This window comes from Dipodomys spectabilis, unplaced genomic scaffold (genome assembly GCF_019054845.1).
Source record: "Dipodomys spectabilis isolate Male_0828 unplaced genomic scaffold, ASM1905484v1 ptg000137l, whole genome shotgun sequence".
Classification (NCBI taxonomy): domain Eukaryota; kingdom Metazoa; phylum Chordata; class Mammalia; order Rodentia; family Heteromyidae; genus Dipodomys; species Dipodomys spectabilis.
Genome location: NW_024870814.1, coordinates 12,548,513 through 12,563,476, shown reverse-complemented (window position 1 = coordinate 12,563,476; position 14,964 = coordinate 12,548,513). Strand labels below are relative to the sequence as shown.

Sequence of the window (14,964 nt, the reverse complement as noted above, 5' to 3'; positions counted from 1 at the left end):
AAAGAGGGATGTGGCTGTTTTCTCCAGCTTAGAGTTGCTGTGCAGGAGCTAGGTTGTAGGCAGTGCTGTGGAAAGTCAGCAATCAGTAGCTTGCTCTCGGACGGGCAAGCTCCTGAGAGAGTCAAGCAGGCCAGCCTGGAGCTATTCTCAGGATTTACATGAAACAAGTTTCCAATTGTTTTACTTTTACCCTCCAGCAGCTGGATTTGCTGCCTATGCTGCATGGGTAGGTTAGCCTCTGTGTCTATTTACCCACTGAGGACAGTCTGCCCTGCCCAGGTGGAGCTCCCTCTGCTTGGGAAGGACATCTTTCCCCAGGGGTGGAGCTGAGCCCCACAGGTCAGTTCCCTATGACATGTTGAATGGTTCCTACTGTCTTATTCTAAGGCCTGAGTTTGATGTTAGCTGCTCTTGGCTGATTTTTCAAAATATCAAAGATAGAGTTCTTCTCCAGGGATGAGGGATGAGCTACCATTCCACTGCTGCTCTATGAGAAGGAGTGAGGATATCTTGAGGGTACTAGCATCTTTCTCTTGGTTTCTGGGCCATCTATGGTATGTGACTCTCTACGGTCAGCAGGATGAAGATTTTCACTCTGTCAGTTTTTGCTGGTGGTGAGTAGAATCTGCTTTTACACTGCCTCTCGTGTCTTTGTCCTGGAATCCTTCTGTCGATATGTTGGCCACGGTAGCAGCTGCTGCTGCCACCACCACAGACCCTAGAGTGTTCGAATCTATCTCTGGAACAAAGCTGCCTGAAGGTTTCCTCTCTGGCCAAACTCTTGTACTATGATGGAATACTTGGTGTGACTCTAGCCTTAGATTTGCCACTGGAACAGTAAAACTGGTTTCTACCTGAGAGCTTATTTAGCCCCCATGTTCTCCTCTGACATCTTCCTCCAGACTCTCTTGGTTTACATCTTAAGAGGCAGCAACTTTTTCAAAAGTTAATGCACAGAATGGAAATAATAATAGAGAGAACAACAGTATGTTCACAAATAAAATTAAATTAAAAAAAATAATAGAGAGAACATCTGAAGAGACAATTCTAAAAATGATAAAAAAAAAATACGACAACATCTACAAAGCAGCATGATTTTATCATTTAACATACATCCCATGTATTGCAAAAAATGTCCTTGAAGATAAACTTCTCGACCCTAGGAAAAATATTGGCAACAAACAAAATGCATGTACATAAAATGTGACTAAACAATTATCTCTCTCTTTTTCTCCCTTTCTCTCTGATCATACACACAGACATATGCAAACACACACACAGTGGATTCTTTTCCACTGTAAAAGAAGGATGCTTTCTGTGAACAGCTATGGAATGATACAAGTATTTATTGTTAATAAATTGAAGAATTATTTGGAATATATTTCATATAAAGTAGAAGAAAAATGATTTGGTATTCTAATATTAGCAGGAAAAAAACCCTAAGCTACAAGCATTCAGCAAGTGAGTGTGATACCTAGTACCTGTGATACCCAGCAATGTGACAGAAGGATTAGAGTTGAGATTTTTCTTTGAGCATGACTTCCTTCATTTTGTTAATTGTCACTGGGGGTGGAATATCAAACTTACACATATACAAAAGGAATAGATGATGAGAAAAATAAAGGAAGGTGAAATTATGATTCTTTAAGAGGAAAAGGAAAATGTGAAAGTCAGAATATTTGTGAATAAGAATACACTCTCCAGAATGATTAGCTAGCCATACAGTAAGGTCAGTAGGTAATTTATTAAAAATAATATACAAATATAATTCTTGAATATCCAGGTGAACATAATTTGATATATTGAAGGTTGGACTTTATTTCTCAAGTAATGAGTTAAAATTATAAATTAAAGAAGCACTAATCATACAGTTTTCCTCTACAAGACCCCAGATCTCTGTGACCAGAAATGTTTTTGAGGAACAAGAGCTGAGACATTAAATAGTACATCATAAGAACACTGAAGAATTCCTAAAACATTTTGTATTCTTTCCTTTTTTTGGAACCAGGAAGCAACATAGTATGTCAAGCACTATTGTCATCTTCATACATAGTGCTCATCTCATGACAAAAGAAAGGGTTTTGTTTTTATTCAAATAAAATCATGAAAGTACATGGTTTAGGAAATCAGTGGTTTAGGGAAGATAACAGGGCATCTCCTTCCTCTATGACCATCAAGCAGGTGTTTCCCAGATCCCAGGAAATTAACAATTTTAGAAGATGACATCCAACTGGAACTGAGAATTTGAAGACAAGCTTTCCTCTTTGACCATCATTTCTTTCTACCCAATACATCCCAACAATGACCAGGGAAGACATTAGCCAGAAAAAGAGATACTGCCTGTTAAAGCTTTAAAGCTTTTGGAATTTAGTCTCTGTGAAATCAAATGGTTTATTGAGTCATGTGACCTAACAAAAGAAAACAATAATGTCCTCGGATAAGTTCCTATATCCATCAGTGACAATACTGAATAGAAGTAGGACCATTTTCCTCTGGATCTAAACACCAAGAGCATTTTTGTCACCCTTCACGAAAAGTTCTTGCAATAATTCTATATTAGCTAGAAATGAGACAAGTTAGATTGTACATACAGAGGTCAAGTGTGGCTGTTTGTAAACAATGTATTTGGTGTTTAGGGATTGAATGGGGTTAGCAGTCTATAACTTCATTGTTACTAAAGATTTCTAATTTATGTGTGGGTGGCTACTCAGGTTTTAGTATTTCAATTAACTTTCAGAAAGCTTTTGTCAAACTTTCATTCTTTGGGCCTTTAACTTTTAAGTGATTAACTTCTCTTATCTCTCCCTTCTCCTTCTTCCAGCTTTCAAAATTTAGGATGATTGTTTTTATCATCCCTCAGAAACAAAGAGTAAACAGAAAGTCTAGCACAATAAAGACTAACTGAATCTCTGGAGCCCCAAGTCCAGTGACATTGAAGTGCAACCTAGGGAGCATTGGCACGGAGGATTTCCAGGCCTTTGAATGACAGAAATGGTGGTGGAGTTCCAGTTCAGAGTCACTAACATCTAACTGAAGACTACATCTCACTAACTCATTCAGCCATAGTCCTAGATTATTCAAAATAAAAACATTCAAGAATTTTATGTCTAGAAAAGAATGACATCCATAGAAGATGATTGAAGAATTATATCCCTCTAATCTATATTGTGTCCCTCCAATGCTCTTACAAGGAGGAAGGAAGTTTTCAGGTTGCTTCTTCCCACTTGACCACAAGAATGGAAACATTTTCCCAAGGATTGCTTATGTGTTTGGAATGTTTGCTTATGTATCAAAATGATTTTGATGGTTTACACTATCACTCATCTTTTTGTTAAGTTATTTCTTTCTCTCAAAAGAGTTTCTATGTTGTTGTGTTTCCAAAGTTTAGTCCCCTGAATCCACAAAGCTAATTCACAAAAAAAATGACAGCAGTATGTTGAAGAAAAAGAAAATAAGGCTTATTATTTGTCGCAGGTCAAATGAGAGGAATAGTGAAGATTTGAAATCAAAGCTCTATTATTCTACTAATCAGAGAAAAGGTACCAGATTTAAGAGGCTGCTCAAGGGGTCTGCTACAGGCTACATGAAAGATGTCCATCCCAAGACTAAATGGTAGCACAATTGGTTCTTATCTCTTGGTTTACTGTTGTCACATCTCTTTAGTTCTGTGTTTGTCTGACAGAGATTTAATAACTTCCTGGTTTGGAGAGATGAGAGGTAACTGTCTGTTTGGGTTGAAAGTATGTTAAACTTGTTTTCCCCATCATGGGCATGTGAGAGAGAAAGGGGTAACAAATACAAGTTTGAATTTTTAAACATACAAATTTGTCCAGTAATACAAACTGCCTAGGAAGAATAAGGAGAAGGGAAAGGATAGGTAGAGGAGAAGTAAGGCAAAAATTCACATTGGTGTAAAAATCAGTTTTGGGAATTCTAGAACCCAATGGAACAAAGCACTAAATAGATATGTTATCACTTGATTATGGCAGAAGAATCAATGAATATATAACAATTTTTTAAATAAAAAATCAATGAAAAATGAACAGATAATTCCTTAGAGTATTATAGGCTAATTTAGTGATTACTATGGTAAGATTGTGTATAAAAACCAATAAAGGAAAAGATAAAAATAGCCAAAAATATTTGAAAAATAACTCTTAAAACGAGATTTATTTTTGCATTAAAGAGTTCTACTGAATCACAATCAGGTAAACACAGATAAAAAGCTGTTATACAGGAAAAGAGAATCTTGAAGAACATTATGCCTATTTGCACAGGAAAATTCAATGAAATCCTAGATTAATTTTATCATTAACAATTGAGGTTAGAATATAGTAGAATGGCATATGTGACAATCAATAGAAAAGAAGAGCCAAAAAAGAATACTGTATTTATGACCCCATACCTTAAAATTGAAGGCAAAAAAACACCCATTGTTTTTCTAACTGCAAATGAAGGGAAATTGATATGTGCAGACATACTCTGGCAGAAAAATAAGCCTTTGAGAACCAAAGGAATTGATAGGAAGGGCGCAGAACCTATGAGGGAAAAAGATCTCAAAAGGATTTCAGAAACAAGAAGCTAAAACCACATAAAAGTTCTCTCTTCAACACATGTGATGGTCAAGTCTAGGAAACAAAAAAACTATAATACCACATGTTGGGACTGTCTGTTATGAACTGGAGGAGGAGCCTTTGCGTAACTTGATACTGAATTCCATGATTTGTCTGAATTGTAGATCTGTGCTAAACATTGTACATTTCTTACTTTTGCTCTATACATTACATGTAGTTTATACTAAGCAAAATAAAATGACCAGACCTAAACTTGTAAACAAATACCTAGAAAATAAATAAGAATGATTCAATATTTATGGAAATGCATCCTTATCAAGAAAACTGTAAAACATACCAGAATGGGTTGAAGAATTAGGCAGCAGACAAGATCAGGAGGAATCATGAAGGCATTCCCTTTCTAGGGAACACACATTAGATTTCTCTTGCTTTACTTGGTCCCAGTTAATGTCAGTTGCTCACAGCAGAAGCCCCACCCTCCTGTGTCTGTTTCCATCTCACCTGACAGTTTGTCTCTCACCTTTGCACCCACCAGGACATTTGCATATTGCTCCTTAGGGAGGAGCTCCCTTGCAAGTACAACTTAAAAGCTCAGCTCTAAGCTTGCTTGGACTGACCAGCACTACTTACTCTCAAAATGAGGTGCCCTGTTCAGCTCCTGGGGCTGCTCTTGCTCTGAGTATCAGGTAAGAAAACACTAGAGCTGAGGAAGGAGATGGGGAGGGGCTGAGCTCTGCTTCTCATGTGTGTTATGTCCACTCCTGCATATTTGCCCTCTTGAATGGAAATATGTATCTTTGAGAGTGAGGAAGATTCCAGAAGGAACAGAGACCCATGCTGTTTTACAAATTCTGGATGTGTGTGTGTGTGTGTGTGTGTGTGTGTTCATCATGTATTTAATGAACATTTTGTTGGATGAAACAAAAATAAAAAAAATATAGCCTGCAATAAGATAATTGTGAAAATGGCTCATGATGCTGGTAACTAACCCTGTCCACTTTTCTAATTATTTTAGGATCCAGTGGAGATGTTATATTGACTCAGACTCCACTCTCTCTGCCTGTCACCCTGGGAGAGCCAGTCTTCATCTCCTGTAGGTCGAGTCAGAGTCTCTTATATAGTGATGGAAACATCTATTTTTACTGTTTCCTACAGAAGCCAGGCAAGTCTCCACAAGCCCTAACCTATTTGGTTTCCAACTGATATTCTGGGGTCCCAGACAGATTCAGTGGCAGTGGGTCAGGCACAGATTTCATATGGAAAATCAGCAGGGTGGAGGCTGAGGATGTTGGCGTTTATTACAGCTTTCAACATACACATGTTCCTCCCACACTGATACAGCCCTGAACAAAAACCACCCTGCCTGGTGTAGCAGAACTGTCACGTGTAGCCTTTTTTAGGAGCAGCACAACAGCTTTTCTGAGTGAATGTGAGAGCAAGAAGCTAGAGAAATCAGGATACTAAGACACTGTTGTGCTCTCTGAACCAAGCATTTCTGATACCCTGTAGGATATTGCAGCAAAAGCCATGGAATTGCACAGGCAGCCATATGGCTCCTTTGGCTGATGGTATGATAATGCATCATATCGTTTAATAAATACTCATTCTGATTCCATTTTCTTCTCCATCATTTGTCCACTGTATTTGAACACTGCAAATTGGCTAGTTAATATTTCAAATCTAGTGCTTTTCAAATAATTCTAATCTTTGGCTGTGGTGGTGGGATTTACCAGCTCAGTATTAACCTAAGCTATATTGTGCCTTCCAGCGCTAAAGGGAACATGTGCACACAGCATGTCCAGTTGTGGGAGATGAGAGAGGGCTGCAGGATCAGTGCTGTCCCCAGCAGGTCACCAGAGTCCTCTGCAGTGAGCAGGTCACTGCTTGTGCTCAAGGGCACAGACTGTGTCCTGAGCTTCATCATGCCCAGGCTAAGAGTGAGGGAAGGACAGCCGAGTGACTGTCCATTATTCCCTAGATTTCCTTCTCAGATTCAGAATTTAAAATGATAAGTTATACAATTAAATATTAGTTTACCAATCAATTAATTAATACCTAATTTACTACATATACACAATAGACATATAGCTTTTCATTCATGCATTTATGAAGTGTTCCTCGATGTTCTGATAAGAACAGACTCCAGTGGATTAAAGACTCTGTTCTTAGGACTCTGCTGACTCTCCTCATTATCCAAGTCCCTCAGAAGCAGTGAGAACGACCCTTGAGCATCCTTCCAACACATTCCTGGCCTGGGAGCTTTTTCCAGGGCCAGGAGGCTTTTCTGGAGGTTGGTTTAAGAGCTTTGCGCCCGTTGGCCTTGGCTCTTCTTGGCTTGGGCAGGCCCTCGCTGCTTGCACAAGCTGCTCTTGGTCTTGGCGAAGCCGCAGGTACAGCTCTCGCCAGGACTCGCCCTCTGCTGGTTTTTCATCCTTGAATGCTTTGCAACAGCGGATTTGCCACAGCCTGTCTGTACCACTGTGCGCCACTGTCCTCGGGTGAGTGTTCCCTTGAGGCTGGTGCGCAGAAGGGGTAGAAGTCTGGGAAATGGGTGCGAGGAGAATGCAGGGTGGCCTGGGAGTGGCTGGAGAGCTGTGTTGTGGGAGCCCCCGGACATCCTGGGGGCACCAGGGAGCGAGGGAGTCGCGCTTTGGTCCAGAGTACAGTGGCATCTTCAGGGACTTTCTGACAAAAGGCAAGGCCATCTCTTCCCCTCCCTCTCCCTGTCCCCCTTTGCCTTCTGCTCCCCTTCCCCCTTCCCTTTCATCTCCCTTTACCCCTTCCTCAACACCTCCTCTTTCTCCTTTCCCTTCCCCTTCCCCTTTTCCCACTTCCCAGGGCACAGAGGCTCCCGGCCTAAGTGAAGAGAAGGAGGACATCCATTTCAGGTCAGGCAGCCGACCCGAATAGGCCTGCAGCCCAGGCATATTAGAGGTTTCAGTGCTGAGATGCACCATTGGCACCCGGGCTTCTTCTGTGGAATTGATGGGACTGGCTGGATTGGCGGTTGAGATTGGAGCCAGCTGTCCCGCCTGGATTTCCTGGACCTCGCTTGCCCTTGGGACTGAGCTGTGCATGGAATCTGAGGGTCTTCTGGGACCGCCTGAGCCATTGCTTTTCAGGCCTCCTTGAGCCAAGGCAGCAGCACGAATCCTGCCCTTGGTCCTCTGTCTCCTCGGCAGCAGCTGGGTCTGGTTGAGGGCATCCTCGAAAGACTGTGGAGGTGTCCAGAATTCATGCTGTTGCTGGGATTCGCTCTGGTGATTGCGCCCGCGCAGCTTCGCTGCCTGCGTCTCTGGCTTGCCAGAGGTCTGCTTGACCTTAGAGGGCAGGGGGCCTGAACCTCTCTTCCCCTCTTCAGAGGATCGGCACCCATCTTTCGGTCTGACTCCGGCCTGTCCCTGGGGTTCCCAAGGGAGACCTTCTTGTGGGAGCCCTGGTGGATCCTGAGACTGCGGGACCGGACGGCATGCGTTGCCAGGCATGTCCCAGATATCAGTAGGCCCAGGGTCCCGCGAGACTCCAGAGCTGTCCACAGCCCAACGATGAGACCTGCTGCTGCCCCCAGAGGACTCTGGGTCCACTCGGGGACGCTTCTCCTGCCTGCTACTGGGACAAGGGCTGGCAGACCGCTTGCTAGATCCCTGGAACTCACACAGCTCCCGGGGCCGTGGGGGCTCTGGCCCAGAGTTGGGGCCTCCCCTCCTGGCTGCTGTTTCTTTCCCCCCGGAGCCCCAAACCACACTTGACTCTTTCAACTTGTCCTCTTGCACCCATCCTGACTCTGACAGCCCAAGAGCCTCCTTCCTGGGCTCTTGAGCGCCATCCTGTTCAGAGACCTGCTGTAGAATCGCCGAAAGAAGCGCTGGGTTGCAGCCCAGGAGAGCCAAGGTCTCCCAGCGTGTGTCCAGCTCCTTTGCCATACTGCCCACCAGCGGGTGCTTCCTAAAATCCTTCACCATCTCTCTGACACCCGTGGCGCCAAGGATTTCTGCCGTGATGGGCAAGACCGACAGCAGACTCAAGGATTTGCGGAGCTCCTCCGAATGTGTGCTGGAGGACAGGTGCTCTTGGAGCAGCTGCACGGCTCCCCACACCCACTCTGCGGTCTGCGTCCCCATGCTACTCCTGGCCATGTCTACAGAGACACGGGAACCACACATCTGGACTCCTCCATCCAGGGGTTCACTCGCCCTGCTCTGAGAGGACAGATCCACATTTGACGCCTCCAACAGGTCCTCCTGCTCCCTCTCACCATCCTCCACCTCCTTCTGCCCCTCCCCCTGCCCAAGATCATACTTCCTGGGCTCTAGACCTCCATCTTGGTCAGGGACCTGGCTCAGAGCCTCTGATTTGTGGCTCAGAACAGCCAAGGTCTTCCAGTGTTTGTCCAGTTCCTTGGCCAAAGGAGCCACCTGTGGGTGCTTCCTAAAACTCTTCACCACCCTTCTGACACCCGAGGTGGCAAGGATTTCTGCCGTGATGGGAATGACTGAGAGCAGCCTCAGGGAATTAAGAATCTCGTCTGTGTCTGTGCTGGAGGCTAGGCGCTCCTGGAGCTGCTGCACAACTCCGCACACAGACTCGGCATTCTGCATCCCGATGTCACCCCCCACCATGTCTACAGAGATGCTGGACCCATTCGCCTGTGTTCCTGGGTCCTGCGGGTCACTCGCCCTTCTCTGAGAGAACGCATCCACATTTGAGGACTTCAACATGTCCTCCGTCTCCGGCTGCCTCATCATCCTTCTCCACTCCCCCTCTCCCAGATCATCCTTCCTGGGTTCTTCACCGCCATCCTGCTCAGGAACCCGGCTCAGAGCCTCTGATTTGTGCCTCAGCACAGGCAAAGTCTTCCAGCGCTTGGCCAGCTCCTTGGCCAAAATGCCTACCTGCTGGTACTTCCTAAAACCCTTCACTGTCTCTCTGACACCCGTGGTGGCAAGGATTTCTGCCGTGATGGGCATGACTGAGAGCAGCCTCAAGGATTTGTATAGCTCGTCGGCATCTGGGCTGGAGGCCAGGCGCTCCTGAATCTGCCTTACCGCTCTGCACTCCCACTGGGTTGCCTCCATCCTTCTGCCAACCCCGTCTATGTCTACAGAGATGCCCAGGCCACTCACCTGGCTTCCTGAATGCCGTGGGTCACTCACCGTGCTCTGGGACTCTTGTTCTGGTCGATCGCTGTGAAGCACGTAGGCTTCCTCCTGGTCCTCTCTGCAGCCGCGTCCAGAGTGACCCTGCCCACCAGCTGCCTGCCTTATATAAACTCTTACTGCCCCACCTCTTCCCACAGTTCCTCCTGTAAGCCCCTCCCTGTCTCAAGCCTGTCACACTCTTACATCCTAGCAGGGGGTCTCCCATGATGCACCTTGCCTGACCTTCCACAAGTCCCCTCCGTACAACTCCCAAGGCCAAGTGTCGGCTCTGACCTTCTTGTCCGGACCTCCTGTATCAAGAGATCCCCCACTATTCCTCTGACCTGGGGGACCAGGGGATGGTGCAACTGGCAACTTCCACTAACACTCCCTTTGTCTCCATCCTGTTTACAGGATCCTCTCTATCTGGTCCTGTATTTTCCACCTTTAAAGATAATAGATAACCTTAGACATACTTTTGTAGTTGCTCCACAAACTCCAGGGCCATTGTCGCCGATTTGATCTCAATGTCCTTCATCACCTGATGTGCGTTGGCACTTCCGGGATTGAACACTTGCTGAGGGAATCGCTGATCCCGCCTGTACCAATCCAACTAAAGTTAGTGGCCATTTGCCTGGTCAAGTTTAATAAATATATAAATGAATGAATAAATATGTATATTATGTGTGTATGTGTGTATTTTAACCTATGTATGTGTGCAAACATTTATACATACGTATATATACACAAGCATATATAGTTATATATAATTATATATAGTTTTTACATACATATATATACATTTATATGCAAATCTGTACTGGCCAGTGTCTTTTCCCAGTCTTTCCTTCCTCTTTTGTTGTTCCTTTTGGGGTTGTGGGCTACTGGCTTGCTAAGGAACTGTTTTGTTTGCTTACTTTGATTCAGAGAAAAGGTCACACTGGGAAGACCAAGTTGGACTGATGCTTTGGAACCTGGTGAATCTGCTGCCTGTAGGCTGAGCACAGGTGTGGACCATCAACACTGAGCTCCTACCCCCTGTGGTTAGGGTGTGTTTTGATCTGAGCTTGTTGCTTCTGTTATGGTAGGAATCAGGTTGGGTAGATGGGAGAGAGTGCCTTGATCTCCTCCATCACCTGCTGTGTGTTGGCAGTTCCCAGGTTGGATAATTGTTTAGGGAATTGCTGCTCACACTTGAACTAATCTAACTGAAGCCAGTGGCTATTGGTCTTCTAGAGATAAGTGTATATGTAAGTATATTTTCCCTTATGTAATATGTGCACATGCATACATATATACACATAAATGTACATATACATATGCAGAAACCAATAAAATATACATATATTGCACGTATATATGTGTGTGTGTGTGTGTATGTGTATGTGTGTGTGTACAGTTAAATGTCTTTTCCCAGCTTTTCCTTCCTCTTTCTTGGTTCTTTGTAGGCTTGTGAGACTTCTGGCTTTGGGGGAACCATTTTATTTGCTTGCTGGGTTTCAGTGACAGGGTCCCACTGGGAAGACCAGGTTAAACTTGAGCTTTGGAACCCGGTGAGTTGGCCACCTATAGACTGTCCCACAGGTGTGGACCATCAACACTGATCTCCTAACCCTCCCTGCTGTTAGGGTGTGTTCTGATCTTAGCTTCTTCCTTCTGGTTTAGTAGGAAGCAGCTTTGGTAGATGGCAGAGATTCCTCCACGTCTTTCATCACCTGAGGTGAGTTTTCATTTCTCAGATTGGATAATTGTTTAGGGAACTGCTGATCACTTCTGCACCAATCTAACTGAAGCTAGTGGCCATTTGTCTTGTCCATATACATATGTATATATATATATATAATTTATACATTTATCCTTATATACATTTATATGTTTACCTATATATGTATATGAGTATACACACACACATATACCACTCTATATGCAGATATATATGTGGATATCTATCTATCTATATCCCAAACTTGAAATACGTTATCAAACAACATTTAATAGGAAGGCTTTAGGATCTTATTTTTAACTCTCTTGCTCTGAAATTACTCATTCTCCATCCTCCACATTTCTATTGTTAGAAAATTTCTTAGAAAATAATCATTCCCCATAGTTTATTTGTTCAAAATCCTTACTAACAAGAGAAATTATATTCCAAATTAACCACTTCTTCTATTTCATTGTCTCTCTTTCTCTCTTTTCTAGTCTCTTTTCTGGAATATTTTCTTTATTTTTTTGGGGGGGGGTAATTCCTCATTTTGTTCACTTCTTTTTTTTAATTGTGAAAATACCATACAGAGGGGTTGCAATTACATGGGCAAGGTAATGAGTACATTTCTTATCAAGCATTGTTGCCTCCTCCTGGGAGTATTTTCTTGAGGTTACATATATTGGCCACCATACTTGGCTTTCTGTAAGACTTCTTATGTTTGCTGAAGAATGTAGTCAACATTATCAACAATTTAAGATCTAGAGGTCTCTCTGTCTTCAGAGTTTGAACATTAGTCTTACTATTCATCCTAACCTGGTGTATTCCTTAGATTAATGTTTCAGTGTTTATAGGATTCTCCACAGATTCTAAAGGATGTCTGAAGGACAAAATCCTAACATGCTCTATCTCAACTTTTCTTCCAATAACTATGAACCCATCCTCTTACATACACAAAAATTCTTCAAACCTGCTTACCGACAAGGACAATTTGATTGCACCCAGAAGGTAAATAAGAGGATTTCAAGCAGCCCGTGGGAACACACCACATAAGGGAATGGAGAAGGAATGATGTCCTCCATGCTTTCCCATCCAAAGGGTGCCAATCTCAATCCAGACAGAAAATGAACACCTTCCTGCAGTCAGCAGAGAAAAGATTCACTCTCTGGCACACCTTTCAGCTCCATAACACAAAGCTAATTTAAATATGTACCAAAAAGTCTGAGGGATTTCTGTATTTATCAGAACCCTTATTCTTTGTTGTCACACATAAGTTTAGTGTTTAATATAGGTCATCTTTACCAGTAAATGATAGCCAAAACATCATTTCATAATAAATTAGAATGCTATTTAAATATTTATTGATTATACACTATAGACAAATGAGAATCTTGGATATAGATATATTGTTTACTGACAAATAATAAAATGAATATTACTTACTGACTACCTGGCCTAAGAAATAACATTCTCAGTAACATTGAAGTCTGGATTTCTCCCTTTAGGAAAGCTTGTTCAGAATAATAGTATTAGTATCTTCTTTGTTTTTCTTTAGTGTGACATAAATACAAATAATGCATCTTGTAAGTTTATAAAAATGGGATTATACTTCCTAGATTTTTCAGTGGTTTATTGAACATCAACATTATGTTTCTCAGAATCACCTGCATTAATGCATATGGCTGTAGTTCATTTTTGTTACATAGAGCATTCCATTTCTGTGAATGCAGGACATTTTATTTCTCCTGGGCTAGACCCTGAGATGTTTCCAGTGTCTTCTGTTTCTGGATGATGGCTGTTGTTTCCCTCTTCTGGAGATGATGAGCAAGGTGTTTCAGGCTTGTATAACCAGGAGAGGAGTTGTTGTGTGGCAACCCATGTACAAAAGGTACATCTCCCACTTTACCTGGCAGCCCTGGTTTCTTCCAAGGTCCACAAGCCAATTTTCAGTGCTCACCAGAACTCTAGGAAAATATCCATCACTTCACAGACTTGCCAACCCTGAGTCCTGGCAGATTATGTATGTCTTCAAGTCTTCTGGGGTTTGAATTTCCTGATTACCAGTGAGATCATCTGTCTTTAAAGTTTATTTTATCCTTTTCTTTGAAATGCCCCAGTATGCCCTTGGGTGGACAGTTCTTTCCAAACTGGCTCATTAGCTTTTTTTTTTAGGTTCACGTAAGTAATCTTTTCTTTATTATTATTATTTTTTATTTTGAAAATACCATATAGAGTGGTTACAATTACATGGGTAAGGTAATGAGTACATTTCTTATCAAGCATTGTTGCCTCCTCCTTTGTTTCCCCTTCTTATTCTTTCCCATTTCCCTCCCCCCCCCCACCCCCCAACTCCCGGGCCAAAGTTATATAGTTCATTTTTCGACAAAATGACTTGTACATCTCATTGTTGCAATGGGTCCACCTGTATCCTTATTTAAATTATTTGCTTTTTTCCTTCTCCTCCACAAATAATACTGACCTCAAATACAGTGAAAGCAGGGGTTATACTGTGGGGGAGGGACATACAAAGTAACAAAAGAATAATCTTATAAATGTGTTAGAAACAATCGCAGGAAAGAAAAAAACCATTTAAATACATATCTTAGGGTTCATTTCCCTAACATCACCTTATCTGTACTTTTCTGCTTGACTCAGACATATACTATATATTGCAAATAAGGGAAACCATGGTATTTATTTTTCTTTGGGCCTGGCTTACTTCATTTAATATAATTTAGGAAAAGGAATCTTATCCTTTGTCTCCTATTCAGAACCTTCACCCTGTCGATCCCTTTGCTGATGCAAGTAAGGGTGATGACCTGCTTCCTGCTCTCTCCAAGGATTATATCTAAGTGTTTTTTTTCTTTCCTGCTTGCTATTGTTTCTAATGTATATATAAAGTACCACATTTTTTTTTGCTTTGTATGTTCCTCCTCCACGGTATGACCCCTGTTTTCACTGTATTTGATGTTGGTATAATTTGGGAAGCAGAAGAGAAAAAAAATTGTTTAAGTAGGGGTATAGGTGGACACATTTCACAATGAGGTATACAAGATGCTATTGGGAGGAGGAGTGTAGTTGTGGAGATCCGAGGGAAGGGATGGGAGGGGGAAAAAAGAGGAGGAGGCAACAGTGCTTGATAAGAAATGTACTCATTACATTGCTCATGTAACTGTAACCCCCATGTACACTATTTTCACAATAAAAACATTTAAAAAAAATAAAGAATTCAGTAGAGAAATGGCAGGAAGACCCTTACTACTGTCCAAGAGATCACTGACTATTATGATAAAAAGAAACTACTGAAGGTGTTTAAGAAGAAATTTGCCTGCAATGGTGCTGTAATTAAGCATCCAGAATATGGAGAAGTAATTCAGCTACAGGGTGACCAGCACAAGAACATATGCCAGTTCCTGGTAGAGCTTGGACAGGCTAAGGATGATCAGTTGAAGGTTCATAGGTTTTACCTGGTTATAGCTCCCTAAAGCTTAAGTGAGGATTTCCTTGCAATGAGTAGAATTTCCTCCTTTCCCTTGTCACAAGTTTAAAA

At 42.5% G+C, this 14,964-nt stretch overlaps 2 pseudogenes; one reads left to right on the top strand and one right to left on the bottom strand.

Annotated features, from left to right (window-relative positions):
- LOC122116639 overlaps window positions 1-14,964 on the bottom strand; it is a 1,030,500-nt pseudogene that overhangs the window by 310,084 nt on the left and 705,452 nt on the right.
- Window positions 11,397-14,899, top strand: LOC122116831 (annotated as a pseudogene).